The 25191-nt window shown below is 42.1% G+C and overlaps 1 protein-coding gene across 4 annotated transcripts in view; it reads right to left on the bottom strand.

Moving 5' to 3' along the window:
* Positions 1-25191, bottom strand: part of NOL4 (nucleolar protein 4) — a 204584-nt gene that overhangs the window by 101557 nt on the left and 77836 nt on the right. Inside the window, exon 1 of one of the 4 annotated variants that reach the window (XM_087735914.1) lies at positions 4492-4621. The exons of the other annotated variants lie outside the window; for them this stretch is intronic. The gene's annotated coding sequence lies outside the window, so the exon portion shown is untranslated. Of the gene's footprint in view, positions 1-4491; positions 4622-25191 lie in introns of those variants that run through there. 4 annotated transcript variants of the gene reach the window in all.

Below are 25191 nucleotides of genomic sequence, written 5' to 3'. Positions count from 1 at the left end.
ATGACTGATCATCCACCTAAAGACAGACCATTAAAGGGGTCCACACCAGGATACAACAACTAATCTATTGTCAAGAATAAATTTGCCATCAGAAATTAAAATGCGCTACATGTGAAAAGATTGATCACTCAAATCTTGAGCTCACATTCATTCTCCTGTCCCCTGTAAAACTCCAGGTGGATTCTTCTGCCAACAGAACGCCAGAAACCCTGGATTTCCATTGTATAACTTTCTACTACGCCTGCAATTTTGATATTATTGATATTGATATTAACATTTGATATTTTGATATTCGGAATCTAAAATAAACCTCAGCATTGGCCCAGAGGGTGCATGTATGCCCCTCGTGTTCCTTGTAGCCATCTGCTGCCATGGCCTTACAAATGACCGCTGGAGAAGACTAAAAAATTCAGTTTTCTATGGCTAGAAGCATACAAAACCAGAATAATGGAGCTGCAACAAGAACATTTCCACTCCTTTTAGCATTAGGGCTGTCAGCCAGACAGCATGTAGTATCTCAACTACCACGAGAAACAGAGAACTTGCCCAGGAAATCTTGGTTTCTCTCCCTTTGTATTTGGCCCTGCTAAAATCTAACATTGCTGTTTTGCTTAGCTCTGCAGCTAATATAAAGAACTTATTACACAGAAAGCCAGAAAGCCAGCAGCACAGCACTGAGAAAGCACTTTTTCATTAACTGCTACAAAGCTGGCCAGAAGAACACTATACACAGGGCTGAAATCTACCTTTGGATGCATACGATCTTAATCTCACTAGAGTCAACAGGAGCCAGTGTGTGCAGCCTGGGAAATAATTTAGTCCATTAAATTCATGCAATTTACATACAATTAGTGGCTTCGGAGTTTTACTTTTGAGGAGAAAAGGAAGGTAAAGGAGGTTTAAAATAATCAAAATATTCCCATGTGGCTGGCTATTACTGTTTCAAATTAGGGCAAACTGTAAACTCAAAAGGTATTTTTTAAATCCTTGCAGATTTGTTTAAACGAAGAAAAATATAAATATTAATCAAAATATTTGAGCTTATGTTTAAAGACAAACAAAATCTCAACAGATTTAAACTTCCTGTTTCAACTGAAGATACACTTCTTTCATTGAGGGCCACTGCTGCTACCTTCAAACTGGCCATTTATAGTCTCTTTGGAAACGTGACATATATATGTACATTTCAAAGGAATTAAAGAGGCAGAGATGCCTCAGGAAACAAAATGCCTCGCAACCAAAAAAAAAAGTACCATCACTATCACTGTTTTCTTAATAAAATGTGAAGGATAAATCTCTGATATGGAGAGACACATACATTGTGTGTAAAGTTTGTATATAGAATAAATTTGTGATTTCTGTTATTGATTTAATGAGAATACCAGCAGCAAGAACCCTGCTGGGACAGAACAGAGTTTGTGATTTTATCATATTTGTGGATGTTAACAGACGGCCAGGTTCTGTGAGGTGCAGCGTTACCAGCCGGGAAGTGCTGAACACCTTACCTATTTTTCCCCGAATGAGTATCTGGATAAAAGAGAGGCAGATTGTTACCCATGAATTCCAAACGGAGGAAGATCTCAGGTTGTAGGCAGAAGCTGTGCTGTACAAGTTTGGGGGCGGGGAGGGAGGGGGTTGCAATAGTGAGAAATGTTTCAAGGGAAGAGAGCGCTACACTATTAACAATGTTTTTCTGATCAGTGTCATAATTCAAAAGCTCGATCTGGTGAACCAGCGTATACATTACATCATCTTTTTGTGTATGGAAAAGACACAACAGAGAGCATTACGTTAGCCAGTTCAACATCGAGCCAGCAGACAGCCTGAACGCTAGGACACGGTGGCACGGGGAGGAGGCAGTTCAGGAAGAGGGCAATACCTGTAGGGAGCAGGAGCTCCGGGCAGAAACTGAACGAAGAGAAGAGGCTGGGCAGAGGAGTAACCCACTGCCGTGGGGAAGCCAGCAGTTCTCACAACAGGAGAGCGCTGCAGAGGAGCACCGGCAGAACAGGTTACGCCGATTATTTTTAGATGTTTAGGAACGCTGGCTTTTTTTTATACAGTAGTCAGCTCTGCTTTTTAGTTTCTGGTAACTCAAAGAAATGAATTTTCTTTAATCGAAACGCAGAGTTTATACGGGAATTCCCTCAAATTTGGAGGCCTGGACTCCTGAGGGTGAGCAGTCTCCGCCAGTTGTACCTGCCCTGCTGTAATGCAGTCCCACTGCTACGAGGAGAGTTCACATCCTTTTCTCGGAAGAGAATGCAACACAGGTGATGGGTTGGGGTGCACGCTTTGAGCCTCACTGCACTTCCGCACATGCACTTAGCCCTGTTTACAGTTGGTGCTTAAAGTTGTCTAGAAATGCAGATAAGGAATTTCAGTCCCTTTGTGAAAACTCAGTCCTAATAAAACTTGGACCAACTTCCTAAAATCACACATTTTGCAGAAGACAGAAAAAGCTGAGACAATGTTTGACCAGCCAACATTATTCCATACACAAGTTAAATGCTGGAGAAAAAAAAAGGAAACAAATCATGACCTTGAGATAAAAAAATCCAACACCTTGGTTAATTTAATTTAATAAAAGGACAGACAAGGTAGCAACTTTGTGCAGTTAGCCATCTAAGATTTTTTTAAAAGGTGTAAACAGCTATGTTAACAGGTGTCACTCCAAAACACAGCCTCATGGACATGGTGAAAATATACAATGAACTCTCTGATAAATGTTTCCTTGTGTTATTTTATCACAGAATGGACTTTTTAATCAGCAATTTAATTTGATGGATAACAAACAATAATTTCTTAGTGCTCTTTCTAACGAAAAACATTTATTTGATGAATTTTCTCTTACCCCGATCCCCACTTTGCTTGGCACTTGTGTGGATTCCCTGTCACCCATATGTCTGCCACAGATTCAAGGGCCAGCCTGAATAATGGCTTAAAGCTTCCATACCTTTTGTGTTTATTTCTATAGCCCTCCATATAATAGATGTACACTGGCTACTGAGTTTTTTAACTATAAGTCGACAGACATTGTCTTGGATTATCAGTGCCCTTACTATTTGGTAAACCAGACAAAAGAAGGAAGTTTTCAGGGAAGACTGCTTCTATACTAACAAATCTGGAGCTTACGTGTGAGTTTCTCTGAGCTGTTCTGGGAGGGAGGAGAAAAAACTAATGTCCCTTCACTACCTATTCCACAGACCCAGGTCTCTGGAAAGGCAACACAGGGCTCTTTCAACATTATCAGTCAAGATGCTTTCCCTTTTTACTCTATAGACACACACAGAAATACAACATATGCTGTTTCTTTAAGTGGACTGAGTGTGTTTATTACGTTTTTGCAACAATAAACACTTTAGATATGAGAAAAATACCTATCTTTCAGGGTAAAAACAGGTCTTTTACTTCCTCGGTGCTAATTATCATGAATCACTAACGGGCCTCATTAAAACAAAGACCCTATTTGTCTGCATATATATACGCACGTATGTATTGCAGAAACACACATGCACACATACATTTTATACATGTAAAACACATATATGCGTAAATAGATCTAAGCTAGAGAATATTGCTATATATAAAATAACCATTAAATAATGATAAAGTTATTTTCTGATTAAAAGCTCAACAGAAAAAGCATGCATACTAAAAATGTAAAAATACATAGGCTGAACATATAAACTCTGCTGAAAAAAATAAGTTTAGGAAAAGCTGACAGTAATAAAAAGCAGACAGTTAAAATCTTACTGCAAACAGTCTAGTTTAAAGCTGGGAGTCTTGAGCATCTATTAAAGTGAAATACAGGACCATATCAAAGAAAGCCAGAGCATTAAAATAACCAGAAATGGAATAGCTAGAATACCCTCTGTTTAACTCTACCAGCAAGAAAGCAAACACACATTTCACACGCTGCATCATGTCACACACCACCTTAATTTAGCTACATTAAAATGAGTTTTCCTCAAAGAAAAGCTTGTATTATGACTATACCTTTAAATAGCTCATGTTTTCTCTGTTTGGGTTTTAATATGAAGAAAAAACAAGGTTGAATCAGGAGTTGTAAATTTTCATGCTTAATTTGATAGTTCAGCACTTTTGCAGTTGAGTTTGCAGCACACACAGATCGGTTTCCTCACGCTTTCCCGCTTATTTTTCAGCACACAGGAATTCTTAAGCACGCCGCACAGTGCATACACAATTTGTAAGGCATGCTCATCGTCACTTGTTCAGCTTTATGCACCAAATGAGACATGCTTCAGGTTCCTAGGTGCATATCTCATGATGATGTTTTAAAATTTTATCACCTAGTTTCCAGGGAACTGAGGCTTTGAATCTATATTTGAAATACCACCTGAATGGGTGAAACATATTGGTATTCCACACACAGCCTCCTGCTGTCATTCCACTGTTGGCATGGGACAGTCTTCACCAAGACTTAGAAAACCTCATTCAATATTCCTCTCTGGAGGATCTGACACTTACTGTGAATTCTGCTCTTCAACTTAAATACCAGTGTCTGTGGCAGGCCAATTCTATCATTGCAGATACAGCATCCCTCAGGCGAGGTCCAACCTTTCTCTCGCAGTGCACCCAGGGATTAGCTTGACTTCCCCTAAATTCTCTCCAGTGCACAGTACGAGCTAATCTTTCCTGTAGGAAGCAGGAGATGGGGTTGCCATGACAACAGAGCACATTCTAGCAGTGGGACCACTGAGATGAGCTGAAAAGACGACAGTGAAACATGCACTCAGCCTTCCTCCGGGGCTACAGGCTTCTTCCTCCAGGATTTAATTCCCCTGCAAGTTTACTGACAGGCTAGGAGGCTGATTAGTGATGTATTTTGCTACGGGGAGATTACTAGTTAAGAATATGGTTGAGAGATCATAGCATTATTTAATGAAACTGCCATTCCTGCTTACGTTAAATTGCTGATTTAATAAGCAGCGTGGCTGCTTTTAAACCACTACTTGTTCATACACATTAGTCCTACGCTTAGTCCGCGTTAACGTCTCACTGTAATAAAGAAAAAGAAATAAAGTCACAAGCCACGTCCTGCGCTTCCGCTTTGGTTTTCCAGCATATTAGCCACGCAGTCTTTCTTTAATGGTTTTACACTCGTACACATACATGCACACAAAGAGCACAGTATAACATCTGTGTTTGAAGCTCAAAGGTTTCTGCTGATGGGGGAGGGGATACCGAGAAAAGCAAATCACAGTGGCCACGTGTCTTATATAAATGACAAAACAGCCACAATAAGCTTTGGGAGCCCTGTTCATCAGGCAAAAGAAAACTGAGTAATCCATACTGTAAATATCAGCTATTTGCTGCCCCAGAATAATGTCGGGATCCTATGCTTTAAATATTTTTCTCAATGAGAATAATAGAAAGCTTTTATAGCCTCTGCATTTCAATTATTTACACATTTTTAATTGTTCGATCAAATTTTAATGCAAAGGGTTTTTCTTTGTGTTTTAATTTCTCTTACAAAACTACACAACATATTGTTGTGGTAAATTCCTGGAGGCTGGAGCATGACTGTGTCTTCTCCTGTTATTTCAGACACAAGCATGTCTCAGTGAGCTTTCACATTAAAGAAGCAGCAACTGAGAATGTAAGGCCAGTCTCTAATCATGTTGTTAACCATCCATTTGCACAGAACAGACCCCTGCCTCCTTTGTGCCTTTGCTCTCGAGCATGTAACGTGTGCGGCTACACACACGATACCCCATCAGCAGGTAAGACACACCACTCCCCTCAGTACCTCTAAGGGCTTGCCCTTATCTGAGTACTAAAAGAGCTGTAGATGACTCAAATCTACACCATCTGAATCCACTTCCCCCTCTGGAAATTTTAAAAGAAAAGAACCTCCATGACGGTCTCTGACACATGAAAGAGGAAGAACCCAGAGGCTGCATTTAGGCAGAACTCCTATGGGTAGGGGAGGCGGGGGCCGCGGGCAAAACAGTGGGCAGATGTGTAACAGCTTTCTCTGTACAGCAAGTTATACAGGATAGCTGGCAGGTTAGTCCCAGCTAACCTAGTCTCGGCAAACCACATAAAGCCAGGAATAAGGCTTTGGTTGGAGAGGGAAGGTGCCTTCTCGGGGAGGCACCTCACTGCCTGGAATGGGTAACGAAATTGTTGGGAAGTCTGGAGGGATGGGGGCATGGGGAACATTGGTCAGGATCTCCAAATTATCATCGAATCACTGTTTTTTTCCCTGGTGCTACACTGATTGCATTTACAGTGAGAAGCTCCCAGACAAAACCCAACCAAACAAAAAGCATACAATTTATTTTCCATGGCTGGGCAATACTGCACTGCTGTAACCTTGAAAAGCATCTCAGTGTTACACAACCCTTTCAGTTTTACCTTAATTTGAACCTTAGCATGTGTCAGGAATATACATGCACAAAACAGTATCCCTCCAAATCTGCTGGCTCTGACTCATCCCACAGCTTGCTATGAAGATGAATTACACCACACAGTATAGCACCTGTATTTATTATCATCTAATTAGTGCTAGGTTTTTCCTTTTTTTTTTTTTTCCCTACTTTTCCACTCATGTTCTATGCAACTGGAGAAATGCCAAATCATGTAAGCGACATATGGTTTTGCTTTTGAAATCATCCAGCCAGAATTCCCAAATACTGAAAACTCTTTGGCTAAATAATTTTCAGCTCGAGACAATATTTTACACCTTCAATTCCACTGGGAAACACTGATATTTGTAGGCATGCAAATTGGCTTTGAGGAAAAAGGGCATATAATCAGATGTTGAATGATGTTACAGATTTTTCCTGTCATATGCTGTCTCCTCACAATGTGAAAAGAACAGTTAACAGCAAGACTAATGCTGTGAAAATAGCTAAACTACTATTATTGTTAATGAAAGAGAAGTTCTGTTTCTTTTTTGTTTCACAAACTATGACTGTAGAAATCAGTAAATATTGCCCTTAGAATGCAAACATTCATTTCTTAATGCTCACGTGCAGAACTTCCATTTAATAATACTGAATCGTGTGTTTCTGGAAATTCAGTCTTTCAACCAAATACAAAACATAAATACTATATTCCTTTAGTCTTTGGATAGGGAATAGATTCGCCGGCCAGCACCCTAAACAAGTAGCATCCAGTTACTAAAACGGGTCTAAATTAACTCTGACCATCTTCCTCCCATCTCTGGCTAAAACTTCTTGGGTTTTATTTCAGATGAATGCCCGAATCATTCCCTCAGCGGGAACACACCCTCTCACAGACACGTGGGGAAACGGAAGCACTTTAAATGTGCAAAGTTCAGAGATCTCCTGGAACATCCAAGAGCTCACAGATATCCCTATTGCATACGTATATCCCTGGGTATACCCAGGGAAAGGCAACCGTTTCAGTGAACCCAGGTGGAGCTTGCCAGAACAAGGAATAAGATAAAATGAAAGGTGATGACATATATTTAAGCAATCTACTCTAACTGAGGACCAACACGTACCTGTAAAGTACTAGGAGCAGAGAAGAATGCTTCTAAGGCTTGAGTAGAGTAAACAGCTCTAGGTCCTTAGCAGCACCAAGCTGCTCCCACTGCTCTCATACACCTGCTGTACCTTTTTTGAAGATAGAGTCTACCTTTCTCAAGGGTGGAGTCTGAATTTTGCCCTCTGTCTACCCTCTTGTTTGGGAGGGGGATGAGAGGTGAATACACAACAGCCACTTTTCTTCTCAACAGGACACCCACAGTTTAAAGAACAAGACGTGGGAGCTCAGAAGACACATCCTGTCCTACGTTTCTGCATGAATTCACAGCTTTGGCCACAAATGAGGAGTCTGAGGATTTCATGTTGAAAAAAAAAACAGGAAAGAAGACAGGAAAATAAAACTATATATAGGTCCAACTTGAAAAGCTGACATGAGAAAGTGGACGTTTCTGTTTTGATTTCCCGTCTTTTTCTTTACTATGCTTAACTGTGAAATCACCTCTGAATTCTCATTTTTCTTATATAGTTTCTGTACATAGCAGTTCACAGAGTCCTTTGAAATCTGTGGATGAAAGGAAATATCAATCTTCTTTTTAAGAGCTATTCATTTGACATTAAACAGTGCTAAATGCTGAGCCCTGAACAAAAGGTTTAAGCACGTGTAAGTCTTGCTGAAACAGAGCAACAGTGCCCAGTACTTTACAGGATCAAACCTGCGATTTGGGGTTTTTAAACCCCTAATTCCCTGTCCTTTTCTTTCTCTCTTTAAATATATCTTGGTAACTCAGATCCTGCTTTTGTCAGATGAATTCCTGATATGAAACACCGAGTGACCTTCAGTCCTAGTGCCGTGATAAATCAAGAACGAGAAGCCTACGCCAGTGCAAGCTGTACCACGACCTTCTGACAGCAAACACCTTTTTCATATTCTAAGCATAGAACTAATGGTGCAGAGCTAATAATCAGAATACACCTTAATATGAAAATGTAAAAGAAAATTTTTGCTTTTGCACTTCAAGAGTATAACAAAACTGTTCTTAAACACAATCTTATTTTTTGGAAATGTAACATATAATTAAGCATTTTCCTCCTGTAATTTTATCCACTGGATCACATAGGCAATCAGGACCCATTTCTGGTACCTCTTGGGCTGTTTTTCTCCACCTCTGGTTCCTCTCAATTCATTGACTTTACTCAAGGTTTACAAATAGGAGTAGGTATTAGCAGAATCAGTGTTCAGGAATTTTGAATCAAACGGTTTTGTAAGTAATGACACATTTCAGGAGATATGATTTTCTAATATGCAAAATGATAAAAATTACTGTGATTTCATTCTAATAGCCAAAGTAATTTATACAGAAAAACTAAAACAGACTGCACTTGTAAAACTGTAATATCATTTTGCCTTCTTAAGCAAATCCTTTGCATTTTGGGAATGTAGTGCCAAATGCAGAAGTACTCACTGAAGGGATAAGCTACCCCATTGTGAGACGCAGGCAACGTTAAAATTATTTCTACACTGAAATTGTAAACACAAGATGAGGTCAAAAGATACAGTAAGATGCTCTTTTTTCTAGATATGTAAGATCAGTTTATCAGATTGGGAGTGGTGGAGAGGAAAGGCAAAGATAAAAATGCTCTTTCAAATGTCTGTTGCTTATACATCTTCTAAAAACTGAATTTCATAACGTGCTTAAACAGGCAATGGGGTTGGACTGAGCAATTTCCAGGGGTTCCTTCTGAATTCAACTATTCCGTGATTCTGTAACTTACACAGGCTACTTTGTGGCAGTGTAGTCTCTGGTGAGTGAGACCAACAATAAAAGATTACACTATACTCAAGTCTGACAGACATTCTTATTCAAAAAGATGATACATAGAAAATAACAATGACATTGAAATACACATTGTTATTTCCAGCAATGAGCCCCTACCACTCTCCTGAAAGAGGATAAGAACAGATACACTCTCCTGACCCTGACACCAGCCAACACGTAGAGCCACGACCGAAAACAGAGCGAGCCTGTTTCCCTGGCCTACCTTCCTGCCACCCAGCTACCTTTAGGTCAGACATTTCCTAAACCTGACCTTATATATCTTGGCTACATTGTCAGCTTTGTCGACCACTCTAGGAAGTAGGTTCTGGACGTTGGACCAACTGGAGCAGACTGGCTTGTGTCCGTGCTGCTCAGGGCAGGACTAGCTTTGTCTGTGCTGCGTAACACTTAACCTGCCTCAGCTGCATGGTAACCCCAAAGTAACCAAACGATGAGACAGATATAGCACAGTCCTCCACAGCAGTGGTTGTAAAAGCACAACAATGACATTGCATTGCGTCGTCCAAGTCCTTGGAGGGACTTCGTTGTCACGTTCCCAAGAGGCACCTGAATGTGAACTCCATGGACATGGTGTGTATGATCTGGGGACCAGACCTGGGTCTGAAAAATGCAAAAAGCCAAATACCTTAAAGACTTGTTCTTGCCTTTTAAAGCTCTTCAAGGATTTTCCCTTCATTAATTTTTCTATTTTTTTCTTTCAGCCTATATAAACATTTGGCATCTACAACATCCTTTTGTGATGCACAAAAAAAGTATCTTCTTTTACTTATTCTGGTCATGACCTCTGTTAATTCTACCTGATGGCCCACACATTTTGTATTATGAGAGACAACAAATAATTTGTCCTTCTTAATCTTCTCCATGCCATTCATGACTCTACAAATATCAGTCACGTCCTCTTAAATTATCCTTTTTCCAGGTTAAAGAGTCATAGTCGATGTAGTTCCTTCTCTCATGGAGACAATTTCTTATGTTTGATCTTCCTTATCACCTTTCCCCATACCTTTTCTTCTATATACTTTTGGGAAAAGGGAGGGCAGAATGGCACTGTAGGTACATAAATTTACACAGGGATGTGACAGGAATATAAGAATTGCTATGCTGGGTCAGAGAAAGTCCATTTAGCCTCATATCCTGTCTTTGACGGTGGTGAAAAAGAAGATGCTGCTGTTCACTATTTTGCTGTCTAATTCTTTCCTAGTGGATCCAATTGTTGTTCATCTATATTAAGCTTGGAAGTGTCCTCCTTCTATCCACAACCTCATCAAGCTTTGTGTGCCAAAAGGATTGTCTACTTTTTCCCCCTGCACTAGCTGATTTAAGAACTACCTACAAATCCCGTTTAACCCATATCTTTTGCACTACTTCTACCAATTCATAACACTATTTTTTCCACTATTTTGCACGAGCTGGTCTAACATCTGTCTACAAATCCTGCTTAACCTGTATCTTCAGTGCTACTTCAAACAATTCTTAACATTCAGTCTGTTTGTCAGCCACTACTGAGCACCGAGCTGATGTTTTCCTAGATCTCTTTACTATACCCCAAGATTTTATTCCAAGGTGGTAACAGTCATCCACAGCCCCTGTAGACTTATATAAATTGAGGACTGCATTTCTTCGTTACTTTACATTCACCACAGCTGAATTTCTTATGTCATTTTATCACACAGTACCATGAGATTCTTCTGTATCTCTTGACAATCAGGATTTGTTTTATGATCCTGAGTAACTTAGTCTTGTCAACAACATGTCACCTTGCTCTCCAGCCTTTTTCCAACTATTTATGAATATTTTGAACAGTAAGAGCCCTACTGCAAATCCATTTAGACTCCACTGGTGACCTTTCTCCACTGAGAAAACTAAATATTTATTCATATTCTCCATTTCTGATTTTTCAACCACTTAGATGCTACAGAGCCTTTAGGAGGGGCCTTGTTAAAAGCGTTCAGGAAACCCAGATGGATTACATTTTTATCCCCATTGCTGAGGGCTACCCTCCTTTCCAACAGATTTGCACTGAAGGAAGCAAGCTGAAATGGCCCAGCACAGGCCTTGCAGAGAGCTAACAACAGACTGAGTGAATGCTTGGGCGTTCCAGCGCTCAAGCTTGCAGACCCTGGCCCTTTTCTGAACAGCACACAGATGTACCCTACACCAGCCACAAGCTCAGTGACTCTTCTGCACACTAAGAGTTTTGGCTCTTAACAGGTTTGAGCTCCTGACTCTTCCTCAGTGCACTGTATTTCTACATTGCATTATTATGCTTCTGCATAAAAACCCTGTTCTTCAGGGCAGTTTCTACCAATGTGACCAGTGAAGACCTCTGAGTTTTTCATCTGCAGTTCCCTGGATACCAGCTGCAACACTGCAAGATTCACATTTGCTATCTTCCATTTCAATGCAAGATGCTTTGAAGGTCAGATCATTTTTATCTACCTAAATATAAGTGTGAGCATTAAACTATACATTCCCAAATAGGAAATTTGAGGCACAGACACTTAAAATATTTAAATTAAATACTATCTGGGTACTATCACAAAAAGGTTGCATTTAGCACCATGTAAATTTGGACAAATCTTCAAATGAAAATGTTCAGTAATGTAAAACCTATCTACACTCTGAGAGAACAGAGCTCATTTCCAAACCTATGTTTTCCAAGCTCAATGCCATTCCTGTTTTACAGTGTTAAAGTGTACTCTCTGACTTTATTTCCTTTCTGTATCTGTTACTTCTAATATTTACATTTAACACTGTTAAAGAAGCTAATTGATTTCTGTTTATTCATGTGAATTTTGCTCTACAACCTTGTGTCTTTGTGCATAATCTATTCAAATGGGGCAGGCTAGCATCAGGGTGGGCCTGTCAGAAGAAAAGAAAAAAAGTATTTATTGCTTTCTCCTTTTAGTGTTCATAATTTCAGTCAGAAATTATCTCTATGCCACACTATTCAGTCTGGCTTTTTCAGCTTATTTTAAAAATCCAGGAAATCCAAGTGTTTATTGTTCAAGCATTGAAGAAATTCAAATGCTACCTTTAGTTAATAAAAGAAAACCTAATCTAAATTAGCTTTATAGAAGTAATTTCTGCTTCATTGCTGATATTTATGATATTATGGGATATTGATTAATTTTAAGGATTACCAGTAAATACACTAGGGCTTATTTCTCCTGTCTCACTCTTCTGTGCTTATTTGCCACCTGTTTATTTCCTATCCAGGAGCAGAAATAGCTCTACTGGAACATGTCTTCTAAATGCATAAATTCTTCTCCATTACCTCAAAAAAAAAATCCCACAGCATAATGCAATTGCAATAGATATTATCAGTATGATAAATGTTTTTTATAGTGCTCATGGTTTCAAATGAAATTGATTTTAGAAGCTGCATCAAATTTCCTTCCTATTACTCCAAATCATGTCACTACAGTACTTTGGATGACCTACTGTGCGTTTCTGTGTTTGAATGCGTTTAGGTCTGTTTTCAGCATAACATGAAGTCTGATTTTCCCTGATATAATATTTGGTCTTTTTAGAATTTTACAGCTTCTTTTCCCGTATATCAATTTAAGTTACTGTTGGGGAGAAAGATACTGATATTACAAAAAGCTGGAAATAGGATGCAACAACACATAGTAAGTAAGTTGACTGAAAGGTCTGTAAACAAATAGCTTTGAAAGACCAAAAATGCCTATTTCCCAATCATGCCAGGCAGAAAATTCTATTTAATGCTCCCTGAATAGCTTTATGAATTCAGAGCAGGATAAAATATTTTAAGTAATTTCTATCTTAAAGATCACAGAAAATAATGAAGTTTACATAAACCATATTGGCTGAAGTTTCTCCAGGAGCTGCCATTTATGGCAGACACACAGAGAAATCAAGATGAGGGAACAAGAAAAGTGACACCATGTCAATGGCCCAGCAAAGTGACAAAAAAGCATCCCAGCTATTTATCTCTTAAAATCTATGGATGAATATTTGGTATAAGACCAAGAGTACCAAAATCAAAATTCAAGCAGTTTATGTTCTTTTTCTGTCGTAACTATAAAGAGGCAAGAAAGATATGCTAGCCAGCTTTGGCTTGACAAAGCATCATAATCAAGGAACATACAATGTGGTAAAAGAATTGAATGCTCAAATTTTCGTTCTGGTTCCGTACATGTCAGTATATTTGTAAGAAATTTACCGATATTATCCCATGGCTGCTAGAATGAAAAATGAGGAAGAGAATAAGGTAGAGCTAAAGAATGTGCAAGCTGTAAAACAGATGCTTTTCAAACACCCAGTTAGACAGGTATATCTAAGACATTTTCAAGACAGGTAGATCTAAGACATTTTAAGCATAGCTGATCTGTACTGGAATAACTGCATCAGTTCTTTGCATTGCTACAAGGTGCATCTCTGCAAGACTCGTATGAGATGCTGAAGCAACAGCACGTTAAGAGGACATGAGGAACAGTATGAGGAAAACTTCACTTCGTCTTGCTGTTTCCATGTAGTTCCAAAGCTCTGTTAAGTTTCATCAGCAGGTATATACAGAATAATTCTTTGGCCCTGGTAGGAGCAACAGCTAAACTCAGTTTCCAGAGGGGAATTATGAAACTGTCATTTAAACTCTAACCAGAAGGGACAGCAGTTGACTGATTCAATATCTCAGCTGGCATTAGACTCAAAGAATTATATGAAGAAAATATACCAAGGACACCTACCCTGCAGTAAATCATTTATGTATTGCAGATAAGAAAAACAAACAGACAAAAGCTGAGACATGAGAGCATTACCTGGGTCATAACCTTGGCTGCTTACTTCATCTGCTAGCTAATTCACACAGATAGACATTAAACTTGAGGAACATCTAATAGGGACAGAATGGAGATGGCACCATAAAACTGGTCTAAGAGCATTCACTGTAGAGGAGTAAAGTGGGGAAAAGGGATATCACATCCACAGGGTATTCCAATGCTCAAAGCAAAGCATTCTACATGTGGATAGTAAGGTAGCAGGAAAAAACTACCATGTCAAGACAGTGATTGATACCTTCTTCCCTCTCCTGCTTTGAGAAAAAACAAACATTTAATCAGTGAATTTGTGAAAAACAAACTCCCAACAGGTTGCACAAAAGGGAGGAACTGCACTACCTGAATGAACTTCTATGGACTGTCTACCCTAAGATATCAAATAAAAAAACTAAATAGTCTTTAAGTCTCTGCGGAAGTGAAAACTTTCCCTATTGCTTCTTCCCAGTGATGGTGCACAACTGGTCTGCAGGACACTACCAGATAAAGCGCTGCTTTTATAATAACGAAAAGTCCTACAGCAAAGTCCATTAAAATCTGTGGGAATTACTGCAGTGATTTCAGCAATCTTGGGATACGGGATATCTTGCAACATCAATGCTCTAACTGGTAACAGTTTGCTCACCGTGAAAAAGGCAAAGACATGCTTTTAATTGTATTCTCTAGTCACAACAACATAAATAAATTCTGTGTATGTGACCTTGGAATACCTTGATTAACCTTGCTTACTGAAGATCTAGTGCACTGATGTCATGAAGGTTTGCATCAGGGTCCAAGTGCTTCAGACACAGAGGAGGAGGGTGATTCGACATTCTATAAAGAATAGTGACAAGCAGTGACAAAACCATTTGGGGGTCCCATGGTGCAAAAACTGATTTCAGTGAGAAGTGCGTGGCCAGGACTAGGGGGTGGAATCCCAGTCGTGCACAGCAGCTCATGTGGGTCCTGCATAATTTATGTCTCCAATGGGTAACTTTAATGGTACTGCAACCTTCTAATTTAAGAAATGAAAAATATGCGAAGTTATACTAAATGTTGGGGCGGGGGGGGGGGGGAGGGAAGGGCAGGTAGCCAAATCTTAAGGAATTCAAGTCCCACTTCTTTCCCACAATCCTCCATGCCATGGCTGGTGCCTCTAAAACAGAAATGCAAACAAGTCTAATGTCCTCCTATGTGAGTCAAAACTGGTGAGGCTAACATTGGTGGCTAGTCTTGGTAACAGCCTAGCCCCAACCATACAGCGCAGCAGCGAGATGAGTGGGGTACTATTGTTAGTTCCCACCTATGGACCAGTTCTGAAACTCCCACTGGTAAACACGATTCAGGAAGACTGTTCCCCACCAACGCTCAGATTACATAAAGGCTTTGATTACATCAAAATGAGAATGGCAACATTTTCCCCCTACATCTCAGGCTTAAAGATTTCCACTGAAAGAACGAAGTACCTTTTATTTTCTTTTTTTAATTCTTTTTCACATTTCCTGACACCAAATCACTAAAGGTCATGGATGCAGGGAACCACTTTCTAAAGCCAGGATCTTGGGGTACTCGTTCCCCAGCGAGAAGGATGGATGCATGCTTCTGGTTTGTTTTTGCAAAGCTGGTACACTGGTTTGATGTTGCCAGTAGGCATGTCTTGCAGGGCTGCCTGTAACACCTGCGCGTCCACTGAGCTCTGCCTCCAAGGCATGTACAAGCATGCCACTCTTTGCACAGAAGAGGGAGATGAGGGTGGCACAAGCAGCCAAGCTGGTGCGTCCAGCTGCAGCACAGAGCAACCGTTAAGGAGCACACCTAAGCATCATGTCCAAGCGCGTGTTTGGAGGAGGCAGGCACATGCAGTTCAGGCAGTGATTCCCACACAGTTTACTTTTTTCTTTTGAAGAACACCATCAAACAGAGTCAGGTTTTGTTTTAAAGAGATTCTTCTTGCCAGCTGAGAAAGGTGAAGGAAAAGAAAGTGAGTGAGTGTCAGCGGAGTACAAGAGGGGAAGCAGAGAGAAAAGAGAGCAAAAACGAAGTGCCAAGGACTTGCCTATTCTTTGTCCTCAAGCAGTTTTTCTTCTTGTTGGTTAGCTAGTTTGGTGCTTAATGCACGTACACACGTAAGTGCTAATGCCCTGACTTGTATCAGGCCACCATTATGCCAGGCATTGTACCCCTACATAGTAATAAACTCCCTAGCCTAAAAGCTTACTGCTTAATCAAGCAAAACAGAAAATAAATTGGTTTAAAGCAATATTATCACCTCCCCTCTCCAGATAGGAAACAAGATGAAGAGAAATCAAGTGACTTGACCAGGGCAGAGGTAACTAGGAAAGACATGCAAACCCACTGAATCACAGTTCTGCATCCCCTCCTCTCATGACCAGAGCAGGGCTTGCACACTGGTTGCTTAGAATCATAGAATCATAGAATCGTCAAGGTGGGAAAAGACCCTTAAGATCAACGAGTCCAACCATTAACCTAGCACTGCCAAGTCCACCACTAAACCATGTCCTCAAGCACCACGTCTATACGTCTTTTAAATACCTCCAGGGATGGAGACTCAACCACTTCCTTGGGCAGCCTGGTCCAGTGCCTGACTACCCTTTCGGTGAAGAAGTTTTTCCTAATATCCAACCTAAACTTTCCCTGGCGCAGCTTGAGGCCGTTTCCTCTCGTTCGATCACTCGTTACTAGGGAGAAGAGGCCGACCCCAACCTCACTACAACCTCCTTTCAGGTAGTTGTACAGCGCAATAAGGTCTCCCCTCAGCCTCCTCTTCTCCAGACTAAACAACCCCAGCTCCCTCAGCCACTCCTCATAAGACTTGTTCTCTGGATTCTTCACCAGCTTCATTGCCCTCCTCTGGACACGCTCCAGCACCCTGATGTCCTTCTTGGAGTGAGGGGCACAAAACTGAACACAGTACTCGAGGTGCGGCCTCACCAGTGCTGAGTACAGGGGCACTATCACCTCCTTGGTCCTGCTGGCCACACTATTCCTGATACGGGCCAGGATGCCATTGGCCCTCTTGGCCACCTGGGCACACTGCTGGCTCATGTTCAGGCAGCTGTCAACCAACACCCCCAGGTCCTTTTCCGCCAGGCAGCTCTCCAGCCACTCCTCCCCAAGTCTGTAGCGTTGCATGGGGTTGTTGTGACCCAAGTGCAGGACCCGGCACTGAGCCTTGTTGAACCTCATACAGTTGGCCCTGGCCGAATGGTCCAACCTGTCCAGGTCCCTCTGTAGGGCCTTCCTACCCTCCAGCAGATCGACACTTCCACCCAACTTGGTGTCGTCTGCAAACTTACTGAGGGTGCACTCAATCCCCTCATCCAGATCATCAATGAAGATGTTGAACAGGACCGGCCCCAACACTGAGCCCTGAGGAACATCACTCGTGACCGGCTGCCAACTGGATTTCACTCCATTCACCACCACTCTCTGGGCTCGGCCGTCCAGCCAGTTTTTAACCCAGCATAGAGTGCACCCATCCAAGCCGTGTGCAGCCAGCTTCTCCAGGAGAATGCTGTGGGAGACAGTGTCAAAGGCCTTACTAAAGTCCAAGTAGACAACATCCACAGCCTTCCCCTCATCCACTAAGCGGGTCACCTTGTCATAGAAGGGGACCAGGTTAGTGAAGCAGGACCTTCCTTTCATAAACCCATGCTGGCTGAGCTTGATCCCCCGGTTGTCCCGCACGTGCCGTGTAATGGCACTCAGGATGATCTGCTCCATGATCTTTCCCGGCACTGAGGTCAGGCTGACAGGCCTGTAGTTCCCCGGATCCTCCTTCCCACCCTTCTTGTAGATGGGTGTCACATTTGCTAGCTTCCAGTCATCTGGGATCTCCCCGGTTGACCAGGACTGCTGATAGATGATGGATAGTGGCTTGGCAAGCTCCTCTGCCAGCTCCCTCAGTATCCTCGGGTGGATCCCGTCTGGCCCCATGGACTTGTGAGCATTCAGGTGAAGGAGCAGGTCACTGACTGCTACCCCTTCGACTACTGGGACTTCATTCTGCATCCTATCTCCATCTCCCAGCTCAGGGACCTGAAAACCCTGAGGATGACTAGCTTGACTATTAAAGACTGAGGCAAAGAAGGCATTAAGTACCTCAGCCTTCTCCTCATCCTTCGTGGCAATGTTTCCCTTCGCATCCAACAAAGGAGGGAGATTCTCCCTGGCCCTCCTTTTGTTGCTGATACATTTGTAAAAACATTTTTTGTTATCTTTAACAGCGGTGGCCAGTTTAAGTTCTAGCTGGGCCTTTGCCTTTCTGATCTTCTCCCTGCATAACCTCACAACATCCTTGTAGTCCTCCTGAGTCGCCTGCCCCTTCTTCCAAAGGTGGTAGGCTCTCCTTTTTTTCCTGAGTTCCAGCCAAAGCTCTCTGTTCAGCCAGGCCAGTCTTCTCCCCCGCCTGCTGGACTTGCGGCACATGGGGACGTCCTGCTCCTGTGCCTTGAGATTTCCTTCTTGAATAACATCCAGCCTTCCTGGACTCCTTTGCCCTTCAGGACTGCCTCCCAAGGGACTCTGTTAACCAGACTCCTAAACAATCCGAAGTCTACCCTTCTAAAGTTCAGGGTAGTGGTTTTGCTGACCCCCTTCCTTACTTCTCCAAGAACTGAAAACTCTTATCATGTCGTGGTCGCTGAGCCCAAGACAGCCTCCGACCACCACATCGCCCACCAGGCCCTCTCTGTTCGTAAACAGCAGGTCCAGAGGGGCACCCCCCTGGTTGGCTCGCTTACCAGCTGCGTCAGGAAGTTCTCTCCCATACACTCCAGGAACCTCCCAGACTGCTTCCTCTCTGCTGTGTTGTATTGCCAGCAGATATCTGGTAAGTTGAAGTCTCCCACGAGAACAAGGGCTAGGGATTGTGAGACTTCAGCCAACCGCTTGTAGAATACTTCATCTGTTTCCTCGTCCTGGTTGGGTGGTCTATAACAGACTCCCACCAGGATATCTGCCTTGTTAGCCTTCCTTCTGATCTTTACCCATAAGCGCTCAACCTTATCATTACCATCGTTGAGCTCTAGACAATCAAAACACTAACATACAAGGCTACCCCACCACCTCTCCTTCCTTGCCTATCCCTTCTAAAGAGCTTGTAGCCATCCATTGCAGCACTCCAGTTGTGTGAATCATCCCACCATGTTTCTATGATGGTGACCACATCATAGTTTTCCTGCCGTGCAATGGCTTCCAGCTCCTCCTGCTTATTGCCCCTGCTGCGTGCATTGGTGTAAATGCACTTCAGTTGTGCTACTGATCTCTTCTCCAACACAGGCATGCCACCCCTAGGCTCACTCTCTCTTGCCCTAGCAAGCCTGCTTTTATCCCCTTCCCCCGTCACATCTAGTTTAAAGGTCTCTCAATGAGGCCTGCTAACTCCTGAGCCAGAATCCTTTTCCCCCTTTGCAACAAGTGAACCCCATCTGTCTCCAGCAGGCCTGATGCCATGTAAACTGCTCTGTGATTGAAAAACCCAAAATTCCACCACTGGCACCAGCCTCTGAGCCACGCGTTAATGAGATGGGTCTTCCTGTTCCTTTCCGTATGCCTCACGGCTACTGATGGGATGGAGGAAAATGCTACCTGCGCTCCTGATCCTTCAAGTAATCGCCCCAGTTCTCTAAAATCCCTTTTGATCTTCTTTATGCCTCTATCAGCTACCTCATCACTGCCAACTTGAACAACCAATAGTGGATAATAATCAGATGATTCTACCAGCCTAGGGAACTTCGTGGTAATGTCTCTTATCCTTGCCCCAGGGAGGCAGCAGACTTCCCTGTGGGATGGGTCCAGTCAGCATGTCGGGCCCTCTGTTCCCCTCAGAAGGGAGTCACCTATGAAAATTACCCTTCTCTTTTTCTTACCAATGGCTGTTGTAATGTGTGGGGATGACTGGTTCCCCTTAGTCAACCCCTTGGATGGATCACTGTCTGCATCTTCATCCTCCTGGCCCTCAAGCTCCAGAGCCTCATACCTATTGTGTAGGGGCACCTGGGGGTGCAAGGTAGGCCGGGAGAGGATTCGCCTCCTGTGCCGAGCAGGGATCTGTTTCCATCCCCCTTTGTCTCTTGGGTCCCCTCCTTCGGCCTGGTGGCAAGAGGGCAGGGGAGCCTCTGCTTCTCTTGATGCTTCCATCTGGCGTGCTCGTCTCAGGGATGGTAGGGAGCGGCTCCACCAGTCTATCATCTCCCTCTCGCACTCCCTGATACTCCTCAATCTTGCTACTTCTTCTTTCAGCTCTGCCACCGTGCTGAGCAGATCCTCCACCTGCTCGCACCTCACGCAGGTGTTGTCTTGGCAGCCCTCCATCACCAGAGCAAGGCTCTGGCACTCCCTGCAGCCAGAGACCTGGATGGCTGCATGTTTTAGTGGGAGCTCCGTCTGCGTCGCCACATCCCTTCTGGCGATGGCTCTTGTCTGAGTGGAAACCATGATTAAGTCTCTTCCGGGAGGGCGTAGACCACAAGGAGAGCTCGCCAGCTGCCTGTGCGAACTGCCGCGCAAACTGCCGCCCCAAGCCCTGGTCGCTGCGCTCCTGGTCGCTCGCACTCCCTAGGGGCCCGTTTAAATCTCCCGCGGTTGCCCCAGCAATGCCCACGCCTCGTCAGCCTCGCTCTCAAAAGCAGCTGGTTTTCCTTTGGCGCGAGGGCCCCACCAGGCTCTTTATCGGGTTCCCCGGTGCAGGAAACCCCTTTTTCCACCCCAATCTAGCGCCCAGTCGCAGGACTTACTGTTGCTGCCGCCACATGCCTCGCCGACTGAGTGCTGCTTCTGGGATCTCCGCATTTAAATGTGATAGGCCTCCATAGTGATATTTTGGCTGCCTAGCCATTTTCTTCTACCATCCCAAAAAGATTAATTTTTTCAGAGGTACTTCATTTTTGTCTGACCTATTTGTTTCTTTGTGTAACCACTGGTGCTTCTAGTAACATATTCTCCTTATAAAAACTGAGCATGTTTCTACAAAATGATCAGATACTTTTCAGTGAAGAATTCTACTTCACCTGAGGGCAAAAAAGTATATTAGACAACTGTGGGAGGTAAGACAGAGATTCAGGTTAATGTTCAGCCTTTACGTTGGTTCGTGATGATAATCAGCACCACGCAGGCCCAAAATCAAGCAGCAGGGTTGCAATGCAGCATGCAGCTGAGCACCGCCTTTTCTTCCTGTTTTGCTACAGATTGTCTGTCTGCTGCTGTGTTAGGGGAAGGGAATCCCCTCACTGCCTTTATCTGTGGGACTTCGCTTGCTTGCTTGCTGTTATGAAGTGTATATAATCAAGTATTAGACATATAGAGGTCATGCCTGGAAATCTAAAAACAAGAACAAAAAAATCACCCTGGGTCAAGCAAAGATTCACCTTGCCAACTATCTCAGTTCTAAGCAGATGTTGAGCAAAAGACCACAGAAACAGCAAAATACAATGATACTTCTCCTAGTACCTCCTTGCAGCTTCCAGCAATCAATACTTTATGATATTCTCTGAGTAAAAATTTTAAAAAACTGTACTGAATAGCCATCAGTTGATCTATGCTTCAGGACTATGTTCACTCTGCTTTTGTTCATTTTTTTGGCTTCTGCAACATTCTGTGACAATAATATCACAACTTAATGATATCCTGCATGCAAAAATGTCTACTTGATTCTTATGATCTCACTGCCTGATCATTTTATTAAGTGTCCCAATTTTCTACAGTATGAGAAATAGTGTAGAATAATACCGTGTTTACCGCTATACACCACTTACCACTGTATAGATCCCTGTCATACCCCTCCCTCAGACATCTTTTTTTTTCCAAACTGAAGAGTCCAAGAGTTTATTTAATGTCGCTTCATTCCACACTGCCTTTTATTCTAAGTCTTTCTTCATTGTCTTCTCTAAACCTAGATCATCTTGTGCTAGTCTTTGTTTTATAACACCAGTTTTCAAAGTGCGATAATGCAATAAAGTTCAAGGAAGCACAAAGAACATAATATGATAATGAATTCTTATTCTGTACGAAATTTTTTTGTAGTGTTTAAACAGAGTTTGAAGAAGCAGCAAAGATTTTTAGTGAACGTTTCTTCATAAGTGTACAAAGACGAGATCAATTTATGTATAAAAGAGATTTAGGAGCTGTAGATTGGGAAGTTCAAATCTGCTATTCTTCCATATAAAGCTATCAAACACAAAGGGTTTCTATGAAGATTCTTCCGCAGAAGAACATACAAGCTGTTTATAAAGCCCACATCAGTGGGTCTGATGGGCTAGACTCACACTACAGACTTTTAGGATACATGTATACTTTTCCAGCTAAGAAATCCCACACAGGAATACAGCAGTATGCCTTAAACTATTCCCTCGCCTGTTTAGCACATACCTCTAAGAAATATCAGCGAACACATCACAGATGACCTCAGTTTTTGTATGGTAAATAATGAGAACAAAAGTCCCTAAGGAAGCTTAGTCCCAAACAGTATGAAGTGTATACAACTGAAGATACATAGGAAGCCAATGCTGTTCAGTCAGTAAATGATAAAGTATCAAAAAGGGGCTGCATCTTAACTGTGCCTCCCTCCATATTATAGATGCTATAGTTCAGGTTTTTAGATTTTCACAGTATGAAAAGATACTGGCAGTCATACAGTGGTTACTACTCTAGAAGATCCCCAGGAGACGGTATTTATTTAGACAGAAAACTCTTTCTGAAGATAGCCTCATGGGAGATTCAGTACATCTCTTCCTGAGCTTCCCAAGGGGACAGCAGTCAGACAACCTCACTTCAGCATCCCTCAGTACAACACAAACAACATAATGCAGGACATTCACTCAGGACAAGCACACAGCCACTGTCAGTGTCTCATTAGGCTGTCATGGGGAGTAAAGGCTTCAGATACAGGGGTATTAGCATTCCAGCCACTGAATCTATGGTACATATAAAAGCAATCTTTTCCCTGCACATATTTATATGTATATTACTCAATACCAGAGGGAAATCTTTTCCAAAGCTTGCTTTCACCCAACTTGCAGCACACAAACCCAGGTCCTGTCTCTAAGCCACAGGCCTGAGGCCATTCTATTTATAGACACCCTAGCCTTAAGTAAAATATACAGTATGTCGATTCAGTTAATAAAACCAGCATCATAGATGGCTTTCTCCAGCATATTATCCGTATCCAGTTCACTGAGTCTCTGCTATTTAATTAATGCATTTAGTATGAACACAGTATCTAAATACTTAAAGTTGCCGAGGTTTCTGATTTCACATATCAAGTGAAAAGAACTCCAGAAATTTGAGTCATTTATCTGTAAGTTTCACTTTCATGATATCAAGTGCCACAAATTACAAGCCCAAAATTCTCAAAATCATTAGAGAAATCATACGTATATTTGTTGGTATAGATATATCCTGAAATCTGTATTTTGTTTATCAAAATGGATTTTTGCATTTCATTTAGGTGTTTCTTTGGGTCTTGCTTGAATAAGCATTTCTGCTTATAGCTCTTCTAAAATCACCTATATTTTCTGGAGAATTGAAACAAAAAATGAAACAAAAAAAGCTTTTATAGTCCTAAGGATACTTTCATTGTGAACTCAGTCAAATCTGTTGACTATATCTGCGAGCTTGAGAAAGAGCTGGGAATCTTGCAGTGAACAATATTCCTCTCATTTACTCCTAATGCCTGAATCGTGTTTCTGGCTGAGGTCCCAGCCTGAGACAGTGGTGAGCATAGCTAGTGCTAATAAACTGTCAGTGGACTTCTCATCCTCTCCTCGCAGGGAAAGGAAGGCTGAGGATGAAAATTTGCCACATTCTGCCCAGGGGAAGGAGAAATAAGGTGCCTTTTCCTAGTCCAGATATTTCTTTTTCCCTCAAACCTACTACTTGCGGAAACAAAAAAGAAGCTGTGAAGGCGTTCACTTACTGCTGACATAGATACGGGGAGTAAAGCTTTGAAGAAGTGAATCACCAATTCTGGGGCAAGGATAACTAGGAATTCAAACATCTGGAAAAAATGCCATGCTGACTCCACCCCTTCTGCCATATAATTCCATTTAAACACTATATTTCAGAGCTAAAAAGAAAAATGTTTCCATTAGTTTTGCTACATTGAGAGTCTGTAAGTAATGCCCCATTAGCCTCACATAGCTTACATCTGCTTTTACTTAAATATGAAAAATATAATAGTCCATGCTCCTGATATATCTTGTATCTTTTCTGTCCCTCACACTAATCATCTTCAGCATTCATTCCTCTCAAGTATGGGATGTTCAGGAGGAAAGCCAGACAGTATTTTTCCTGTTGCCCAGCACTCAGGGTTTTACAGAAGCTACAGTCATCACAAAGTCTGTGGGGACCTAGCACCAGAACAATTTCTGGGGACTACGAACAGAGAGATGATGATGATGGTGATGATGACAACAACAAAATCAATAATAATAATTAATAATAATAACAATAATAATCTATAGCTTTTTTCAACGATGTCTCTCTGTTTTGCTCTATCCTGCTTCACTGGCAAGACTTCTTTGGAGCCCTGACAGCAACTTAAAATGACCCTTCCCTGGAATGCCAGGGAGGGCAGAGCAGCTCCACCACCTGCTCTCCCTGGAGGGGAATCCCTGTCGGGATGCTGATTCCAGATCGATGCAGGGAGATGTGATTACACCTCCTAGCACTGCCTTGAATGAATTGTCTCTCTTGCCTTTTGCACAAAGGACCCGAGTGATCCTCCGATTGTTCAGTGAAGAAAGCAAGGCTATTCTTAAAAGAACTAATTTCACAGGTCTTTCTTAAGGAAAGCATTGCCCTCTTCATGTGGCATTTCCTCTTTAAAGTGAATAAGGAGAAAAATGAAATATTTCCATAAAGGGCAACAACTGAGAACTATCTTGGGCACGACTTATGTACACAGTGGCCGTTTATACACGGGTTTACCAAATCCCTTAGTATAATGATTTACCCTGAGTTGTTCTGCTATCACACTAATGATTTCCCCTCTTATTAAAGAGGTATACTCCTATCAAGCACTCTGACCAGTAGCAGGCATGCCTGGATACCTTCATAAATAGTAAGGTTGACAGATGC

The sequence above is a fragment of the Nipponia nippon genome, unplaced genomic scaffold, assembly GCF_047370975.1.
Source record: "Nipponia nippon isolate SJK-2023a ecotype South Korea unplaced genomic scaffold, ASM4737097v1 scaffold_1, whole genome shotgun sequence".
NCBI classification, from domain to species: Eukaryota; Metazoa; Chordata; class Aves; order Pelecaniformes; family Threskiornithidae; genus Nipponia; species Nipponia nippon.
This window is presented reverse-complemented; position numbering and strand designations above follow the sequence as displayed.